At 43.0% G+C, this 21,240-nt stretch overlaps 1 long non-coding RNA gene across 1 annotated transcript; it reads left to right on the top strand.

The window, feature by feature from the left end:
- Positions 1-1,541: 1,541 nt before the first annotated feature.
- On the top strand, positions 1,542-4,312 carry LOC141094631 (uncharacterized). Its single transcript, XR_012233137.1, has 3 exons — positions 1,542-1,806; positions 3,542-3,721; positions 3,986-4,312. It is a non-coding gene; the product is annotated as an uncharacterized lncRNA (long non-coding RNA).
- Positions 4,313-21,240: the final 16,928 nt, after the last annotated feature.

Here is a 21,240-nt window from a genome sequence, read left to right as displayed (position 1 = left end):
TCCGGTTTGATCTAACTCCGACCTCTGGCAGGCGGACATGGGAAAGCAGTGCGCTTGCGCAGTCGTCAAGACGACGCGCTGCCGCTTCTGGTCTGGGTCCGCTCACCTGTGGTCTCTTTATTAGGGAGTGTGACGCTAGCGGCACATGCGCCATGAAGACAGGAAGCAGTGTCATGTAATGGGGTTGGATTGTGTGTCAATATAGTGACGTGTATACTTTGCTAACTTATGATTGGCCGTCCAGTATATTTAACACCCACCCACCTAGCCCTTAGACACGCCTCCTGACGAAGAAGCGAAACGCGCGTTGGGGCGAGTGGGAAGCCAGCGCCTTTACTCACATCTTGTAAGTGCCCTTACCGTATCGTTAGCATGTTTGTGCATTTGCTTTACAATTTAGCGCTCATGTTCTTGGCTCTTTCAGTAACTAATATGTGATCACGGAGTGGCCATGTATACATCCATTGTGGAAAGCACTGTGAGTTCAGTAGCACTTGCGCTGTTCTCTTTTGGCCATCAGGTTAGGTGTAATAAACTACATGCCATTCCTTGATTATTAATTGTAATTGCTTCACATTTGTATGTGCATTTGGTTATTCGGGCACTAGTGCAATATGGCTCCTGCTTTGGATAGCAGTTACCCATGTGTGTAATTTTATTTTTGTATTTTTGTATTTAATAAAATTGGTAATTTTGGGCAATTTATACTTATTTTTGTTGTTTATGGATTCTATCTTGAGTTTTTGCCGTTGTTATTATCTACTGGGTTTGTGCTGTTTATCATTTTTTCTGTTTTTCAACAGATTATACCCAAATTTGGTCACTATGGACCTAAAAGCTAGGGAATTGACCTGGCTTCAAAAAGCGTCTAATATTTTTGTCCAGGGGACTGCTTCCAATTTTAATGATACTCAATGTGATTTTAATGAGTTAACCCGGAACCACAAGAATCTTGTTCACAAAAAAACCCGGTTATGGTGGACTAAGATCTCATTGGATAACTACTTGAGGTTGAAAATCATTCCAAGGGGTCTACGTGTCCAATTATTCCCGTCTTTTGAACTGGATGATGAGGTGCTTCTTAAGAAATGGGAAGAATGTGCAACTAATTGTTCTCTGTCTTTCATGCAAATTATTAATGAAAAAAACATCAAATTGCTTGCTGAGATTGATCTGCAAATTGAGCATTCACAAAATTCGATGAGTCAGAAATTCCAAAGTGAGGAGTTGAATTCTTTCTACAAGGACCTTGAGCGTGATTTGAGTAAATGGGAACATGATATTAGCACCATTAAAACAAAGAAATATCAAAGAGATGTTGGCGACTATGAAAGCAAAAAAGTGTATCGCTGGCAATTTAAAACGCGTAAATTGGAGAAACCCTTGATCAGGAGTTCTTCCAATATATCTTTATCATCACATGCAAGTAGTGCGTCCTCTAACTCTGAATCTGAACATGGGGGATATGCAAATATTAGAACGAGGTTTGGTGGAAGAAGCAATAATCGTGATTACAAAAATAGACAAGATAATCACAGACGTAATGATCATCCGAAGGTAATAAACCTTTCAGAACATTGTCTTTCTGATACGCAGACTGATCTTCTTGAGAAGGGTTTAACTTTTTCTATCGGTACTCCCCTAGACCCATTCACGGCAATAAAGGATGTACACTTGTTTGCCAGAAAACTGATTCTTAAACGTTTTCATGAAAAGTCCAGTACGAACATAGGATTTGACACTAGGGAGGAGAGAGAGGCTTTGGAGATTTTGGAATCCTTGGTGGATGAGAATGGTGTGTCTGAGGTTAGTGATTTTCCCCAACATCTTTTTAATAAATCAAAAAAATTTCCTAGTCTTAATATCTGCCCGGCAGTTGATATTTTTGTTAAATTGGTTTCAGCTGACATTGAGAAATTGAGGATTGTTCCCCCCAAAAATAAAAATAGACAGTCAGTTGAAGCTGCTATTAAGGAGCTGAAATCGTGGTCAGATGTTACAATTAAATCTGCCGTTAAAGGGGGTAACCTGGTAATCTGGCCAAATGTATTGTATGAGAAACAAGCTATGAAATTGCTGTCTGATAAAAAGTGTTATAAGAAACTAACACATAATCCATTGACATCTTTTCAAGAAGAACTTAGTGAAATAATCATTAAGGCTTTTGATTTGAACATAATTTCTAAAAAGATGAAAGACACTATTATTGGCATTAAACCGCGCCTCCCTACATTTTATTTAATTCCTAAAATCCACAAAAATCCGACTGATCCGCCGGGGAGACCTATAGTTTCTGGGAATGGAGGACTCTGTGAAATAGTGTGTCAATTCATTGACCATTATCTAAAACCAATAGTTTCTACTTTGCCCTCCTTCATAAAAGATACTACATCTGCCTTGGGTCATTTTGATGGATTGGATTTGCAGGATAATATGTTGATGGTGACCGCGGATGTGGAGAGCCTTTATACTTCGATATGTCATGATGATGGTTTGCGTGCGGTATCTTGGTATCTACACTCTAGTAATTTAGAAAAACCGTTGGTGGAGATCTTAATTCTTCTTCTTGAGTTTATATTGAAGCACAACTGTTTTACTTTCAATGGTCAGGTTTTCCTACAGCTCCAGGGGACAGCTATGGGGGCTTGTTGTGCCCCCTCATATGCCAACCTGTTCCTTGGGGCTTGGGAGCGTGACATTTTTCAGAGCAACCCGGTGAGCCAGATAAGTAGAATCCATAAATGGATTCGTTATATCAATGACATTTGGTTCATATGGGAGGGCTCAGTAGAACAGTTGGATGGCCTTATGAAGGAACTCAATGATAATTGTTTAAACATTAGGCTGACCTATTCTTATGGGCGTAGAATTAATTTTCTAGATGTGGATATTCAATGCTTGGAAGATGGCCATTTGGCCACTGATGTATATCGCAAACCCACGTCAACTAATACTCTGTTACATGCCGGCTCTTCACATCCGCGCTCAACCATCAATAGTATTCCGATTGGTCAACATCTTAGAATTAAGAGAATATGCTCGACGAAAGAAACTTTTGATCAACAGGCTAAAGATTTATATTCAAGATTTCGGGAACGCGGCTATAGCCATAGGACTATTCGGCGGGGATATCGTAGAGCATGTAATGTTACAAGGAATGAATTATTATATAAATCTTCTAATAGAGAAATTAACGTTAATCCATCACCTAGATTGATTACTCCATTTAACAACCAATGGGATTCTCTAAAGGGAATCCTTCAAAAACATTGGGATGTATTGAAAATGGATCCCATAATTAAAAATTTCATTCCAGCAGTACCGTTAGTTACAGCAAAAAGATCTCAAAATCTGCGTGACTTGCTTGTGCGAAGTCACTATGAGGGCTCTAGGCATAAATCCACTGGCCAGTCTATTAAAGGTTTTTTCCCGTGTGGACTGTGCAAAGCATGTAGAAATCTAGTTAAATGTAAGGAATTCTCTAATTTTGATGGATCCCGCTCTTTTAAAATCTTGCATCGTCTCACCTGTTCATCCTCAGGAGTCATTTATCACGCTCAATGTCCTTGTGGACTGATTTACGTAGGAATGACTACTCGGGAGCTAAAAATTCGCGTCCGAGAACACGTACGTGATATTGAAAAGGCAAAGAATTTGGATTCTATGGACGCGTTGAAGACTCTCGCGAAACATTTTAAAGTTCACCATAAATCCGACTCAAGTAAGCTGATTGTCAAAGCCATTGACCAGGTGTCTTTGGGTCCTAGAGGGGGGGATTTATTTAAAAGTCTATCCCAGGTGGAAAGTAAGTGGATATACCGTTTACATTCCATCACCCCTTTTGGGTTAAATGAAAGTTTCGGGTTCAGTTCTTTTTTAGAATTTAGTATGTGGGTTTTGTTTGTGGTTGGGATTTTGTTTTTGTTTATTTTGTTTATTTAGTCTATTCTGGTTATGGTTTTAATTCTATTTTATTTGATTTTAGTTTGGAAAGTTTTTCGTCTGACCTCTCTGTCCATTGAATCATCCTTTCTAAGTGGGACGCGTTGAATATGAATTTCTTGAAGAATTTCATGCATCGTTCAAGAATATTTTTACTACAGCATATACCGCATTATGTATAGTATTATGTGGCGGAATGATTCATTGTATTAGATTGTAGTTTATTTTGAATGTATACTATATTATTTTTGTTTTTGTTTTTGTTTATTATATTTTTATTATTTTTTCATTATTTTTATTTTTTTATTATGTCTTTAAATATTGTATTATTGGCCACATAAATGTATTGCATTTGCTATTTTGTTATTTATATTATGCTGTGGCTTTTCTGGAGTTTCCTAAAGGATGATACAATGTCTGCTGAAACTGCTCTGTCAAGTGCGCATGTCCGGTTTGATCTAACTCCGACCTCTGGCAGGCGGACAATGGGAAAGCAGTGCGCTTGCGCGGTCGTCATGACGACGCGCTGCCGCTTCTGGTCCAGGTCCGCTCACCTGTGGTCTCTTTATTAGGGAGTGTGACGCTAGCGGCACATGCGCCATGAAGACAGGAAGCAGTGTCATGTAATGGGGTTGGATTGTGTGTCAATATAGTGACGTGTATACTTTGCTAATTTATGATTGGCCGTCCAGTATATTTAACACCCACCCACCTAGCCCTTAGACACGCCTCCTGACGAAGAAGCGAAACGCGCGTTGGGGCGAGTGGGAAGCCAGCGCCTTTACTCACATCTTGTAAGTGCCCTTACCGTATCGTTAGCATGTTTGTGCATTTGCTTTACAATTTAGCACTCATGTTCTTGGCTCTTTCAGTAACTAATATGTGATCACGGAGTGGCCATGTATACATCCATTGTGGAAAGCACTGTGAGTTCAGTAGCACTTGCGCTGTTCTCTTTTGGCCATCAGGTTAGGTGTAATAAACTACATGCCATTCCTTGATTATTAATTGTAATTGCTTCACATTTGTATGTGCATTTGGTTATTCGGGCACTAGTGCAATATGGCTCCTGCTTTGGATAGCAGTTACCCATGTGTGTAATTTTATTTTTGTATTTTTGTATTTAATAAAATTGGTAATTTTGGGCAATTTATACTTATTTTTGTTGTTTATGGATTCTATCTTGAGTTTTTGCCGTTGTTATTATCTACTGGGTTTGTGCTGTTTATAGATAGAATCATGCAGCCTCATGTCTCACAGCTCCCTAGTTTTTTAAAGGATTCTACACAACTGATCAATTTAACTAATTACACACCTTGGAAAGATTCTTATGTTTTTATTTCTTTTGACGTATCTGCTTTGTATTCCACCATTGATCACCAACTGGGTTTGAGCTGTTTTAAAAAATTTCTTTTAACTGACAGTCGACTGTCTGACCCTCAAAAGGAATTTATTTTTAATGGGATGGATTTTATTTTACATAATAATTTTTTTACTTTCTTGGGGGATTTTTATCATCAGATCAGAGGCACCGCTATGGGATCACGGGTCGCGCCAACTTATGCTAATCTTTTTATGGGGGTCTTTGAGAATGCTTTTATTACTATTGATTCATTTTTAGAGGGTATTGTTTTATATAGAAGATACATTGATGATTTATTCTTAATCCTGGACACCAGTCACGTTTCAGTTGATGCTTTTATTTCTTCTATACAAAATAACACATGGGGTTTGGAATTTTCCCCCCACATTAGTAATACCCAGATGGATTTTCTTGATATCACTTTTTTTATAAAAAATTCCAAAATTCATACCAAAACCTTTTTTAAGAAAGTTGACTCCAATAGTTATGTCCATTTTAAGAGTAGCCACTATTCCAAATGGCTTTTTAACATCCGTCATAATCAATTTCAGAGAATCCGAAAGAATTGCACAGAGGACGAGGATTTTAATAATCAAGCTGAGGTCCTCAAGGGAAGATTCCTTGCTCAAAAATACCCCTCCCAATTGGTTCATTCTACTTTTAACAATGTTTTTAAAAATTTTAATCAGCAAACTCTTTTAAGTGAGAGATCTAAAGAAAAGGATGCACATGATAACTATCAGGCCAACTTCATCACTACTTATAACTCCCAACATAAAGAGATAAAAAATATGTTAGGTGACCTCTGGTATATTATCAAAAAAGATCCAATACTCAATAAAGTTCTGCCTGATAGACCTACTGTCACTTTTAGGAAGGCCAGATCACTAAAAAACTATCTGGCCCCTAGCAGATTGACCCAGTGTACTCCTGATAACTGCACTGGCTTGACACCAGGCATTTTCAGATGCCTGAAACCCAGGTGCAGCCTATGCAGTAATATTGCTCATAATACATTCATCTTTTCACATCCATTCACCTCAGAAAAATTCACCATCACTAACCACCTGTCCTGTGTGTCTTCCTTTGTCATCTATGTCATCCTTTGTCCTTGTCCTAAATTGTATGTTGGCAGAACCACACAACCCCTTCACTGTAGAATGAATTCTCATAGACACAACACTAAAACTGGGTATCAAAAACACGGTTTGTCACGTCACTTTGATTTATTTCACCAAAGAGATTTTTCTAAAGCTATCATTTTTCCTATAGAACACATCCCTGAACACGTTTCCAATAGAACCCAAGCACTGAATAGAAAAGAGGTCTATTGGATTTATAAATTAAAGACAATTGGTCCCTATGGCCTCAATATTATCAATGATGCTTTTATTTGATAGAAGAGGGGGAAAAGATTTATTCTTCACACCACGACAGTAAAGCTTAATGGTCTAGTGGACTAATACCTTACGTTTGCACTTTAGAGTCTGCACTTGCACTTCATGAGCCAGGTTCTAATACCCCTTGAGGACTCACCTTTTTTAACTATAGCCATGTTTCAACCTCGTGATCCTTAGCACTGTTTCATATTTTTTGTACTTTTACATAATTTTATTTTTTCTTTTCTATATAGACTCTTATTGTTGTGTTTTCTATGTTTGTGATTAAATTTCATTGTTTTTATTCTTTACCATTTTTGACCTTTGCTTATATTGGTTTTTTTTTTTTTCTAAATAAAGTGACAAACAACCCCTCAATTTATTCTTCACACCACCACAGTCAAGCTTTATGGTCTAGTGGACTAATACCTTCCATTTGCATTTTATGAGCCAGGTTCTAATACCCCTTGAGGACTCACCTTTTTTAACTATAGCCATGTTTTAACCCCGTGATCCATAGCACTCTGTTTTATATTTTAATTTTTTGTACTTTTACATATTTTTATTTTTTCTTTTCTATATATACTCTTATTGTTGTGTTTTTTATGCTTGTAATAAAGTTTCATTGTTTGTTTGTTTGTTTTTTTTGACCTTTGCTGATTCTGTTTGACCCTGTATTGGCGCCTTTTTTGTCTATAAGTATGTTTCACTGTCTTCCAATGTAATCTGCCCTGATGAAGTGAGCCAGCAGGCTCAGGAAACGCGTTGGATGAATAAAGAACCCTTTACTCTACCAGAAGCAAGCGCAGTCCTTAATGCACTTCCACGTCATTTCTGCAATTCTGTCCTAGGACCCTGTGCAGACTTGCTGCTGCTTCTTTAGCGTTCATGGGTGTTGTGACTTCCTCACAACCCCAATAGGTGAGCACCTTCCTTACTGTTCCACAATTTTAATTGTTTTATACGGATTTCACACAGTGGATGCGCCCTGTATCTCTCCTTTTATTATTTTGGGAAAGATTGTGGGGTATGTAAGATTTATTGCCGCAATACAGCTTTAGGATTAACACTAACTGTTATTTCAGTTACGTTGAATTATTAATTGTGATTATTGTATGTAAACCATTCTAATTACCAGAGAGACTGTAGGATTCAAACAAATGTGTCATGCTTTTCAGTAGTGAGCAGAAGATGATGAATTCTTTGTTAGAAAAGTAATAATCTTGCCATCTGTTCACTCTTTTATGCACACAAACAAAATAATGCATCACTGCAATGTTACAGACATCCTTCATCCTGAACAATGTTTGCTTGTATCAGTATTCAAATAAACAGATTTGCACGGAGTGTGCTCAGTCATGGCTAGTAACTAGAGAAGAAGACATACAAGGGGAAAAGCACTTACAGGACAACACTGTGTACACAAATATATAGCGTGGATAAGGGATCGGATTCCGTCTGGCAGTGACCCACAGTTAAAGTATTTTATGGGAAAGGTTTTTGTACCATCAAAATTGGAAAATCTTTGCATTTTAACTGATTCTGAACATGTTTTACATGGAGGCTGGCCACAATTAAAATTGATAGAAAGACAATTATGAGGGTGATTAACTCTTCTGTCTGAACAATATAAACTGAGTCTGAGATTGTTTCCAATAGTAAGTGCACATCGGGAAACAATTCTAATACCTTCCTGTAAAATCAGATTTCAAATACTATAATCTCTTGAGATTGGTAAATTGTGATTAACAATATTTGAGATAGTTTTGAAAGGGGTATTATCACTTAGTAGGTTTATGGGACAAACTACCAGCTTCTTCCCGCCAGAGAAGCAGGATAGTAAACAGGATAGTGCTGTAAGTAGGAGCTCAAGCTACTGCCTGTACCCATGCCAGAGGTATCTGTACAGTGAGGAGATGGTAGTGAATGTATATGGAGTGCATTATACACTATATAGAGGTCTATGGGGAGTGCATGACACTATATGGAGGCCTATGGAGAGTGTATTACACTATATGGAGGTTTATGGGGATTGCATTATACGATATGGATATTTATAGGGAGTGCATTATACTATATGGAGGCCTCTGTGGAGGGCATTATACTAGATGGTGGCCCGATTCTAACGCATCGGGTATTCTAGAATATGTGTGTAGTTTATTTATGAAGTTTTAAAAATAATGCAATGATGCACCCCCCAGTCCTAATATGCATGGTCCTCTCACCCCTCAATCCTGATATGCATGGTACCCATCCCCCTATCCTGGTAAGCATGGTCCCCTCACGCTCCAATCCTAGAATGCATGGTCCTCTCACCACCAATCTTGGTATGCATGGTCTTCTCACCCCCCAATCCTGGTATGTATGGTCCTCTCACCCCCCAATCCTGGAATGCATGGTCCTCTCACTCCTCAATCCAGGAATGCATGGTCCCCTCACCTCCCTTTCCTGGTAAGCATGGTCTCCTCACCTCCCTTTCCTGGTTTGCATGGTCCTCTCTCCCCCTATCCTGGTATGCATGGTCCTCTCACCCCCTATCCTGGTATGCATGGTCCTCTCACCTCCTATCCTGGTATGCATGGTCCTCTCACCTCCTATCCTGGTATGCATGGTCCTCTCACCCCCTTTTCCTGGTCTGCATGGTCCTCTCTCCCCCTATCCTGGTATGCAAGGTCCCCCTCCCCCCTATCCTGGTATGCATGGTCCTCTCACCTTCCTATCCTGGTATGCATGGTCCCCCTCCCCCTTTCCTGGTATGCATGGTCCTCTCACCCCCTTTCCTGGTATGCATGGTCACCTCCCTCCCTTTGCTGGTATGAATGGTCCCCCTCATCCCCCTTTCCTGGTATGCATGGTCCCCTCACCCCACCTTTGCTGGTATGCATGGTCCCCTCACCCCCCTTTCCTGGTATGCATGGTCCTCTCACCCCCCTTTCCTGGTATGCATGGTCCCATCACCCCCTTTGCTGGTATGCATGGTCCCCCTCACCCCCCTTTTCTGGTATGCATGGTCCCCTCACCTCCCTTTCCTGGTATGCATGGTCCTTTCACCTCCCTTTCCTGGTATGCATGGTCCTTTCACCTCCCTTTCCTGGTATGCATGGTCCTTTCACCCCCTTTCCTGGTATGCATGGTCCCCTCACCCCCAATACTGGTATGCATGGTCCCCTCACCCCCCTTTCCTGGTATGGATGGTCCCCTCACTCCCTTTTCCTGGTATGCATGGTCCCATCACCCCCTTTTCCTGGTATGCATGGTCCCCTCACCTCCCTTTCCTGGTATGCATGTTCCTTTCACCTCCCTTTCCTGGTATGCATGGTCCTTTCACCCCTCTTTCTTGGCAAGCATTATCCCCTCACCTCCCTTTCCTGGTATGCATGGTCCTCTCTCCCCCTATCCTGGTATGCATGGTCCTCTCACCCCCTATCCTGGTATGCATGGTCCTCTCACCCCCTATCCTGGTATGCATGATCCTCTCACCCCCTTTCCTGGTAAGCATGGTCCCCTCACCCCCCTTTCCTGGTATGCATGGTCCTCTCACCCCCTTTGCTGGTATAAATGGTCCCCTCACCCCCTATCCTGGTATGCATGGTCCTCTCACCCCTCTTTCCTGGTAAGTATGGTCCCCTAACCCCCTTTCCTGGTATGCATGGTCCTCTCACCCCCCTTTCCTGGAATGCATGGTCTTCTCACCCCCCTTTACTGGTATGCACGGTCCTCTCACCTCCCTTTTGTGGTATGCATGATCCTCTCACCCCCCTTTCCTGGTATGCATGGTCACCTCACCCCCAATACTGGTATGCATGGTTCTCTCACCCCCCTTTCATGTTATGCATGGTCCTCTCACCCCCCATCCTGGTATGCATGGTCCCCCTCCCCTCTATTGTGGTATGTATGGTCCTCTCACCCCCCTTTCCTGGTATGCATGGTCCCCCTCCCACCTTTCCTGGTATGCATGGTCCCCTCACCCCCCTTTCCTGGTATGCATGGTCCCTTCCTCCCCCTTTGCTGGTATGCATGGTCCCCTCAGCCCCCTTTCCTGGTATGCATGGTCCCCTTGCCCCCCAATACTGGTATGCATGGTCCTCTCACCCCCCTTTGCTGGTATGCATGGTCCCCTCCCCCCTTTGCTGGTATGCATGGTCCCCCTCACCCCCCTTTCCTGGTATGCATGGTCCCCCTCACCCCCTTTTCCTGGTATGCATGATCCCCTCACCCCCCTCTCCTGGTATGCATGGTCCCATCACCCCCCTTTCCTGGTATGCATGGTCCCCTCACCCCCCCTTTCCTGGCATGCATGGTCCTTTCACCTCCTTTTCCTGGTATGCATGGTCCCCTCACCCCCCAATACTGGTATGCATGGTCCTGTCACCCCCCTTTCCTGGTATGCATGGTCCCCTCCCCCCTTTCCTGGTATGCATGGTCCCCTCACCCCCAATACTGGTATGCATGGTCCCCTCACCCCCCTTTCCTGGTATGCATGGTCCTCTCACCCCCCTTTAATGGTATGCATGGTCCCCTCCCCCCCTTTGCTGATATGCATGGTCCCCCTCACCCCCCTTTCCTGGTATGGATGGTCCCCTCACTCCCTTTTCCTGGTATGCATGGTCCCATCACCCCCTTTTCCTGGTATGCATGGTCCCCTCACCTCCCTTTCCTGGTATGCATGGTCCTTTCACCTCCCTTTCCTGGTATGCATGGTCCTTTCACCCCTCTTTCCTGGCAAGCATTATCCCCTCACCTCCCTTTCCTGGTATGCATGGTCCTCTCTCCCCCTATCCTGGTATGCATGGTCCTCTCACCCCCTATACTGGTATGCTTGGTCCTCTCACCCCCTATCCTGGTATGCATGATCCTCTCACCCCTCTTTCCTGGTAAGCATGGTCCCCTCACCCCCCTTTCCTGGTATGCATGGTCCTCTCACCCCCTTTGCTGGTATAAATGGTCCCCTCACCCTCTATCCTGGTATGCATGGTCCTCTCACCCCTCTTTCCTGGTAAGTATGGTCCCCTCACCCCCCTTTCCTGGTATGCATGGTCCTCTCACCCCCTTTCCTGGAATGCATGGTCCTCTCCCCCCCCTTTACTGGTATGCACGGTCCTCTCACCTCCCTTTTGTGGTATGCATGGTCCTCTCACCCCCCTTTCCTGGTATGCATGGTCACCTCACCCCCAATACTGGTATGCATGGTCCTCTCACCCCCCTTTCATGTTATGCATGGTCCTCTCACCCCCCATCCTGGTATGCATGGTCCCCCTCCCCTCTAATGTGGTATGTATGGTCCTCTCACCCCCCTTTCCTGGTATGCATGGTCCCCCTCCCATCTTTCCTGGTATGCATGGTCCCCTCACCCCCCTTTCCAGGTATGTATGGTCCCTTCCTCCCCCTTTGCTGGTATGCATGGTCCCCTCAGCCCCCTTTCCTGGTATGCATGGTCCCCTTGCCCCCCAATACTGGTATGCATGGTCCTCTCACCCCCCTTTGCTGGTATGCATGGTCCCCTCCCCCCTTTGCTGGTATGCATGGTCCCCCTCACCCCCCTTTCCTGGTATGCATGGTCCTCTCACCCCCTTTTCCTGGTATGCATGATCCCCTCACCCCCCTCTCCTGGTATGCATGGTCCCATCACCCCCCTTTCCTGGTATGCATGGTCCCCTCACCCCCCCTTTCCTGGCATGGTCCTTTCACCTCCCTTTCCTGGTATGCATGGTCCCCTCACCCCCCAATACTGGTATGCATGGTCCTCTCACCCCCCTTTCCTGGTATGCATGGTCCCCTCCCCCCTTTCCTGGTATGCATGGTCCCCTCACCCCCAATACTGGTATGCATGGTCCCCTCCTCCCCCTTTGCTGGTATGCATGGTCCCCCTCACCCCCCTTTCCTGGTATGCATGGTCCTCTCGCCCCCAATACTGGTATGCATGGTCCTCTCACCCCCCTTTCCTGGTATGCATGGTCCCCTTGTCGGGGTCGTAAACGACAATGAATCCTCATTCACCAGTCATTCCAAATCATTGTGCGAGCGCAAAACATCTGGTACCGATTAAGAATGACTCAGACACGCAGCTGATTCAGTCTTAGCTAATGTCCTGCATCCACACCTGTCAGGAGCAGTACAACAACAACTGGCTTTTATTTACAAATACACAATACTATATTGAGTGTTAGGGGAAGGCGTGCATTAGGCGGGGTTTATGCAGTATACATCTAGTGTCCAGTCTCTCTCTGATTCGTCAAAACGTCTCCCGATGGTTACTTCTTCTTCACATTCCTGAGTTATCTTTTTTTAGGAGAAATGAAACTTAACTTAACTCTTTAGACACTGAATTTAAGTGAAAGTGAACACTGGCAGCCATCTCTAATACAGTTACATTTGCATTAGCAAGCAATTAGGAAAAACTTATTGTTTCACAGTATAAAAATATAAAAGTTATATAAGAAAATATATTTTCACCTTGACACCCTCGCCCCCTTTGCTGGTATGCATGGTCCCCCTCACCCCCTTTCCTGGTATGCATGGTCCTCTCACCCCCTTTCCTGTTATGCATGGTCCCGTCATCCCCCTTTCCTGGTATGCATGGTCCCCTTACCTCCCTTTCCTGGTATGCATGGTCCTTTCACCTCCCTTTCCTGGTATGCATGGTCCTTTCATCCCCCTATTCTGGTATGCATGGTCCCCTGTTGTGAGTTCATTTTCCCCTTCACCGTCGATGTCTGATGAACTCCCTCTTCTGGTGAAGGAAGGTAGTGAGGCTGATTACCAAACACCTGATCTGGTAGATGATGACTGGGTAACAGGAAATTCTGACTGGATATAAGGCAGCCGACGCCCTTCTGAGTCGCTGGTGATTTCTCTGCTGGATTCTTGGAGACCAGTCTGATTCCTGCTTCCCAAAGACAAGTTTTTGCTCTGCTTTTGAACTTATTAGTTTTGTTTTGTTTACCTTGTTTTTTGGAGTTCAGCCATCCCCGGTCGGGGGTCTGCTGAGTTCCATTTTTGTATCTGATCAGTTTGTCTCTTTGCTCTGTCTTCAGAATTTACCTGAGTGCTGATATAGTCTTTTTGAAGTCCTAGCGACTTCAGGGCCTGTTTTTCCTATCAGATGGTTGGGACATTTTTTGGTAGGGTTTTTTATGGATTGCAGACAGCAGCTTTTCTATCCTGTCCTTTTTAGTTAGCTTGGGCCCCATCGTTTGCTCAACCTATCTTTCTATCTGTGTTAGTGTTTTCATCTTGCTTCACCGTCATTATTTGTTGGGGGCCTATTGCTTTGGGGTCTGCTCTGGGGCAGTTTAGATTTACCCTTTCCTTCTTTAGGCCTATTTAGTTCTCCGGCTGTGATCGAGGGGTCTAGGGCATCGTAGGAACCCCCCACGGCTACTGTTAGTTGTTGTGGATAGGATCAGGGGTCTGCAATCCGATAGCTACCAACCTCTCCGGTTTTCTGGACTTAGCTTGTATTTTTGTTTTTTCCTCCTTCGGTGACTCATTCATAACAGTCCCCTCACCCCCCAATACTGGTGTGCATGGTCCTCTCACCCCCCTTTCCTGGTATGCATGGTCCCCTCCCCCCTTTCCTGGTATGCATGGTCCCCTCACCCACCAATACTGGTATGCATGGTCCTCTCACCCCCCTTTCCTGGTATACATGGTTCTCTCTCTCCCCTGTCCTGGTATGCATGGTCCCCCTCCCCCTATCCTGGTATGCATGGTCCTCTCACCCCCCTATCCTGGTATGCATGATCCCCCTCCCCTTTTCCTGGTATGCATGGTCCTCTCACCCCCCTTTCCTGGTATGCATGGTCACCCCCCCCTTTGCTGGTATGCATGGTCCTCTCACCCCCTTTCCTGGTATGCATGGTCTCTGTTAAAATAAAAAATAGTTATATACTCACCTTCCGACGGTCCGCAATCTCCACTCCACGCTCCATGCGCCCGGCCTCGTGGTCCCAATAATGTTTTGTGCGAAACAACGCTGATGACGTCGCGCTCTCGCTAGAGTGACTTCATCGCCAGTCTAAGGAGCAAAGCATTACTGGGACCGCGAGGCCGGGCACATGGAAAGAAGATCGAAGGCCGTCGGAAGGTGAGTATAACCTTTTTTTATTTAAATTCTCTTTTTTACAGATTAAGGCCTGCGCCCGATTGAGCGCTGCACCCGAGTGCGCCTGTCGCTGATTGGTCACGGCCTGGCGGCCGCGACCAGTCAGCGGCAGGCGCAGCTTACCGTTACAAACAGCTGCGCCACTCGCTGATTGGTCACGACCTGACGGCCGCGACCAATCAGCGACGCAGGATTTCGGTTACAGACATACAGACATGATAAGTCGATTATATATATATATATATATATATATAGATAAAGGCCTATGGGTGTGAATTATACTATGTAGAGGCCCTTGGGAAGTGCAATATACAATTTGGAGGCTTATGAGGAATGTATTATACTATATAAATGCCAATAGGGAGTGCGTTATACTATATAGAGGCTTATGGGGTGTGAATTATACTATGTAGAGGTCCTTGAGGAGTTCATTATACTATATAGAGGCCTATAGGGAGTGCATTATGCTATATAGAGGCCCATGGAGAGTGCATGTTAACTAGTCCTGCATTGATAATTTCCTGGTGATAAAACAGTGATTTTATTGAAATTACAGCAAGCAGCCTAGTAGCTGACATATCGCTGGAATCAGGGTTTCTAGCTCTACCTTATGCTGCTCTCACAGAAAGGAACAGAGCAAGAAAATTCTGTAACAGCTCACAGCATAGTTGTATATTGTAAAATTGGAAAAGTAAAGTAGGAATGCAAAAAGTAAAATGTGTTTATAATATTTTACCTTTTTTAAATAGTGTTATCTCCCCTAACAAAAAAAGTAACCAATTGTTTGTTGATTGGTAGGTATACACATGTAAAGGAACTTGCAGCAGCAGACAGTTGTATTGTGGTTTCACATGTTACAGTAAATTGTACTAGTAAGGCTACTTTCACACTTGCGTTCTTTTGCAGTGCGCTGCGTGTGCAGTGCAAACCCACATAAAAAACGCATCATGCATTTTATGCGTTTTTTTGTGTTTTTGCGCATGTTTTTTTTAAAAACGCATGCATCTTTTTGCGCTGACGTGCGCATTACCATGCGCACGTCAGCGCTCCCATAGACTATAGTGTGTTTTTGGGTGAATTTTGTGCGCATTACGTGCGCATGCATTTTTTTGAGCCAGGTCGGATGCACAAAAAATGCAACAGGATGCATTTTGTGCGCCCGGTCGCACACTACAAAAAAATGCATGCGCGTACAAACGCATGTCTATGCGCACCCATGTTAAGTATAGGAAAAAAAACGCATGCGTTTTTTGCGAAAAAACAGATTGATGCTTGATACATTTTACTAGTAAAAAGATGCAAAAATATTACTTTTTTTGTATTATTATTTTAAGAAATTATCACCCATTGACCAAGAATCAGCTTAATCTTAAAATGCTATATTGCTAATAGCTACATTTATGTTCACTCCAGAAAGGAACTTACTTCAGTGGCATGTAGTATGGTCTTAGGGTGTACGGTTACTTAAATGTGCCTTTTGCTTAAAAAATAAAAAAATTCTAATACAAAAAACAACGCCCCCAATTATAAACCACCATGTTTTTTTCAAAATAGGGCTACTGTCTTCATTTTTTTTACACTGTATTGAGGATTGGTCTATGCCTAAAAGCTCTGATACCCGTTTTTCATATACTGCTTGCTAGTGCTGCTTTTCACTTTTTCTTTTACATACATATTACAATATATACTTTATATATATAAAGTATTTATATATATATATATATATATATATATATATAAAGTATATATATATGTAAAGTGTATATATATATATATATATATATATACATATACACATACATACTAGCTGAAGAGCCCGGCATTGCCTGGGCATAGTAACCAACTCTGGTTAGTTATAACAAATTATAATGATTATATTGCACATAAAAACCATGCATCTAATCCTATCCTGTGTGATGCTGACTGCTGAGCCATGTATCTAATTCTATTCTGTGTGATACTGTCTGCTGAGCCATGTATCTAATACTATTCTGTGTGATACTCTGTGCTGAGCTGCATATCTAATCCTATCCAGTGTGATACTGCCTGCTGAGCCATGTGTCTAATCCTCTCCTGTGTGATACTGACTGCTGAGCTGTGTATCTAATCCTATCCTTTGTGACACTGACTGCTGAGCCGTGTATCTAATCCTATCCTGCGTGATACTGGGCTCCCCCTGCAGTCTGTGTCAGAGGGTGGTCTGTGTTGGCACGGTAATAAATTGTGTTATTTCCAGCTTTACAGAAGGATGATAACACTATAGAAATAATAAGAATAATAGGTCTCAGTTACCACAACTGTCTACAAAGAAAACTGTTGCTGATAGCAACAAATCACAGCTCATTTTTCATCTTTTAAACAGCTCTGGTGACTTTTGTGTTTTGACTTTTATGTGGCGAGGTTGGTGTATGTGTGGTGAGATGTGTGCTGAGGGTGGTATATGTGTTGAAGCATGTGGTAGTATGTGGCGCATTTTGTGTGTGTGTTCATATCCCCGTGTGTGGTGAGTATCCCATGTCAGGGCCCCACCTTAGCAACTGTATGGTATATACTGTTTGGCGCCATCGCTCTTATTCTTTAAGTCCCCCTTGTTCACATCTGGCAGCTGCCAATTTGCCTCCAACACTTTTCTTTTCACTTTTTCCCCATAATGTAGATAGGGGCAAAATTGTTTGGTGAATTGGAATGCGTGGGGTTAAAATTTTGCCTCACAACATAGCCTATGACGCTCTTGGGGTCCAGACGTGTGACTGTGCAAAATTTTGTGGCTGTAGCTGTGGCGATGCGGATGCCAATCCCGGACATACATACCGTATATACTCGAATATAAGTCGAGATTTTCAGCCCAAAAAATTGGGCTGAAAGTCCCCCTCTCGTCTTATATTCGAGTCATATATACCGGGGGGTCAGAGGGGGAGGGGGGGCGGGGGTGTCAAGTCATACTTACCCGTCCTGATGCTGTGTCTTGAGCCCCCAGCTTCTCCGCGCTCTCTCTTCCTGCCTTCAGCGGTCACGTGGTGCCGCTCATTAAAACTCATGAATATGCGCATATTCATGAGTTTTAATGAGCGGCACCACGTGACCGCTGAAGGCAGGAAGAGAGAGCATGGAGAAGCTGGGGGCTCAAGACACAGCGTCAGGACGGGTAAGTATAGCGATACTCACCTGTCCTGCGTCCATGGCTGCTTGCTGCTGTCTGTGTCTGTCATCGGTCAGTGACTTCAGACAGCAGAGGGCGCGGTGACGTGGTTAGTGCGCGCCGCGCCCCCTGCAGTCTGAACGTCACTGACTGATGACGTGGCAGATAGCAGTGAGCAGCCATGGACGCAGGACAGGTGAGAATCTGACACCCAGCGACGGAGAGGTGAGTATGTCATTTTTTTATTTTTACATGCAGCAGCAGCATGGGTGCAGCATATGGGGGAATCATCTATGGAGCTTCTTATGGGGGCAGCATATGGGGGACATAATCTAAGGAGCTTCTTATGGGGCAGCATATGGGGGGCATAATCTAAGGAGCTTCTTATGGGGCAGCATATGGGGGCATAATCTAAGGAGCTTCTTATGGGGGCAGCATATGGGGGAATAGTCTATGGAGCATTTCCCACCCTAGACTTATACTCGAGTCAATAAGTTCTCCCAGTTTTTTGTGGCAAAATTAGGGGGGTCGACTTATACTCGGATCGACTTATACTCGAGTATATACGGTACATACATACATACACACTCACATTGAGCTTTATATATTAGATATATATAAAGTATACTGTATATATAAAAAGTGTATATATATATATATATATATATACACACACACACAGTATATATATATATATATATATATATATAGTGTATATATATATATAAAAACTATATATATAATTTATATATATATATATATAAAGTATTGTAGGGATTCTACTCGCTTAGGTGCGATGGGCGACAGTCAGGAGGCAGGCTTCCTTAAAGTTCATGCGGTTTATTACGTTATACAGTTGTGGCCAAAAGTATTGACGCCCCTAGAATTCTGTCAGATAATACTCAGTTGCTTCCTGAAAATGATTGCAAACACAAATTCTTTGGTATTATTATCTTCATTTAATTTGTCTTAAATGAAAAAACACAAAAGAGAATGAAGCAAAAAGCAAAACATTGATCATTTCACACAAAACTCCAAAAATGGGCCAGACAAAAGTATTGCCACCCTCAGCCTAATACTTGGTTGCACAACCTTTAGCCAAAATAACTGCGACCAACCGCTTCCGGTAACAATCAATGAGTTTCTTACAATGCTCTGCTGGAATTTTAGATCATTCTTCTTTGGCAAGCTGCTCCAGGTCCCTGATATTTGAATGGTGCCTTCTGCAAACTGCCATTTTTAGATCTCTCCACAGGTTTTCTATGGGATTCAGGTCTGGACTCATTGCTGGCCACCTTAGAAGTCTCCAGTGCTTTCTCTCAAACCATTTTCTAGTGCTTTTTGAAGTGTGTTTTGGGTCATTGTCCTGCTGAAAGACCCATGACCTCTGAGGGAGACCCAGCTTTCTCACACTGGGCCCAACATTATGCTGCAAAATTTGTTGGTAGTCTTCTGACTTCATAATGCCATGCACACGGTCAAGCAGTCCAGTGCCAGAGGCAGCAAAGCAACCCCAAAACATCAGGGAACCTCCGCCATGTTTGACTGTAGGGACCATGTTCTTTTCTTTGAATGCCTCTTTTTTTCTCCTGTAAACTCTATTTTGATGCCTTTGCCCAAAAAGCTCTACTTTTCTCTCATCTGACCAGAGAACATTCTTGCAAAACGTTTTAGGCTTTTTCAGGTAAGTTTTGGCAAACTCCAGCCTGGCTTTTTTATGTCTCGGGGTAAGAAGTGGGGTCTTCCTGGGTCTCCTACCATACAGTCCCTTTTCATTCAGACGCCGACAGATAGTACGGGTTGACACTATTGTACCCTTGGACTGCAGGGCAGCTTGAACTTGCTTGGATGTTAGTCGAGGTTCTTTATCCAACATCCGCACAATCTTGTGTTGAAATCTCTTGTCAATTTTTCTTTTCCGTCCACATCTAGGGAGGTTAGCTACAGTGCCATGGGCTTTAAACTTCTTGATGACACTGGACTTGTAGTCTTGAGATTGCTCATGCTTCCTCACAATTTGGTTTCTCAAGTCCTCAGACAGTTCTTTGGTCTTCTTTCTTTTCTCCATGCTCAATGTGGTACACACAAGGACACAGGACAGAGGTTGAGTCAACTTTAAGCCATGTCAACTGGCTGCAAGTGTGATTTAGTTATTGCCAACACCTGTTAGGTGCCACAAGTAAGTTACAGGTGCTGTTAATTACACAAATTAGAGAAGCATCACATGATTTTTCAAACAGTGCCAATACTTTTGTCCACCCTTTTTTTTATGTTTGGTGTGGAATTATATCCAATTTGGCTTTAGGACAATTCTTTTTGTGTTTTTTCATTTAAGACAAATTAAATGAAGATAATAATACTAAAGAATTTGTGTTTGCAATCATTTTCAGACAGAAACTGAGTATTATCTGACAGAATTGCAGGGGTACAAAACCTACAAAAGACAAAATGAAAAAAAAACCCTGCTATAATTAAATAAGTAAAAAGCAAAAGTGCATTTAAATCATACAGAGTTCTTAGTAATACTGTATTTGATCAAACATAGCATAAAAGCCATCCCACCATCGACAAGGTGACTCTGTGGTCGGGGTGGTCCTACACTGTCTAGTATTAGTAACCTTATCATGTGTCAAAGTTGATGTCTGTGTGAATAAGGGCAGACAAGGACCGGGTCCCAACCACCGGACACCAGTCAGGGGAAGCCTTTAAATACAATTTCCAGCTCAGGAGAGGGAGGCCACACCCCAGCTTGCACAGAATGCATAAATACAAAGAAAAAACACAAAAATTGAGCTTGGTTTGAGTTGGTACACATGCAGCATATAAATGCATGTTCACATGGCCAAAAAGCATACAAAACCTACAAAAGACAAAATGAAAAAACCCTGCTATAATTAAATAAGTAAAAAGCAAAAGTGCATTTAAATCATACAGAGTTCTTAGTAATACTGTATTTGATCAAACATAGCATAAAAGCTGTCCTACCACAGAGTCACCTTGTCGAAGGTGGGACGGCTTTTATGCTATGTTGCTATGTTTGATCAAATACAGTATTACTAAGAACGCTGTATGATTTAAATGCACTTTTGCTTTTTACTTCTTTAATTATAGCAGGGTTTTTTTCATTTTGTAAGAATTGCAGGGGTGTCAATACTTTTGGCCACAACTGTAAACCAAACTGCACGTCACCAAAATAAACAGCCTTCAGTTCAGGAGACAAAGTAACATCAAATGTCTTTTCCTTCAGGCTCAGTCCGCGAGCCTCAGCGCACACAGGAGGTGTATACCCCCTCATACACAGCTGCCTGGTTCA

Source organism: Dendrobates tinctorius, unplaced genomic scaffold (genome assembly GCF_039654945.1).
Source record: "Dendrobates tinctorius isolate UK_male_01 unplaced genomic scaffold, ASM3965494v1 ptg000064l, whole genome shotgun sequence".
NCBI classification, from domain to species: Eukaryota; Metazoa; Chordata; class Amphibia; order Anura; family Dendrobatidae; genus Dendrobates; species Dendrobates tinctorius.
Note: the sequence above shows the minus strand (reverse complement) of the source record. Positions and strands in the feature narration are given on the sequence as shown.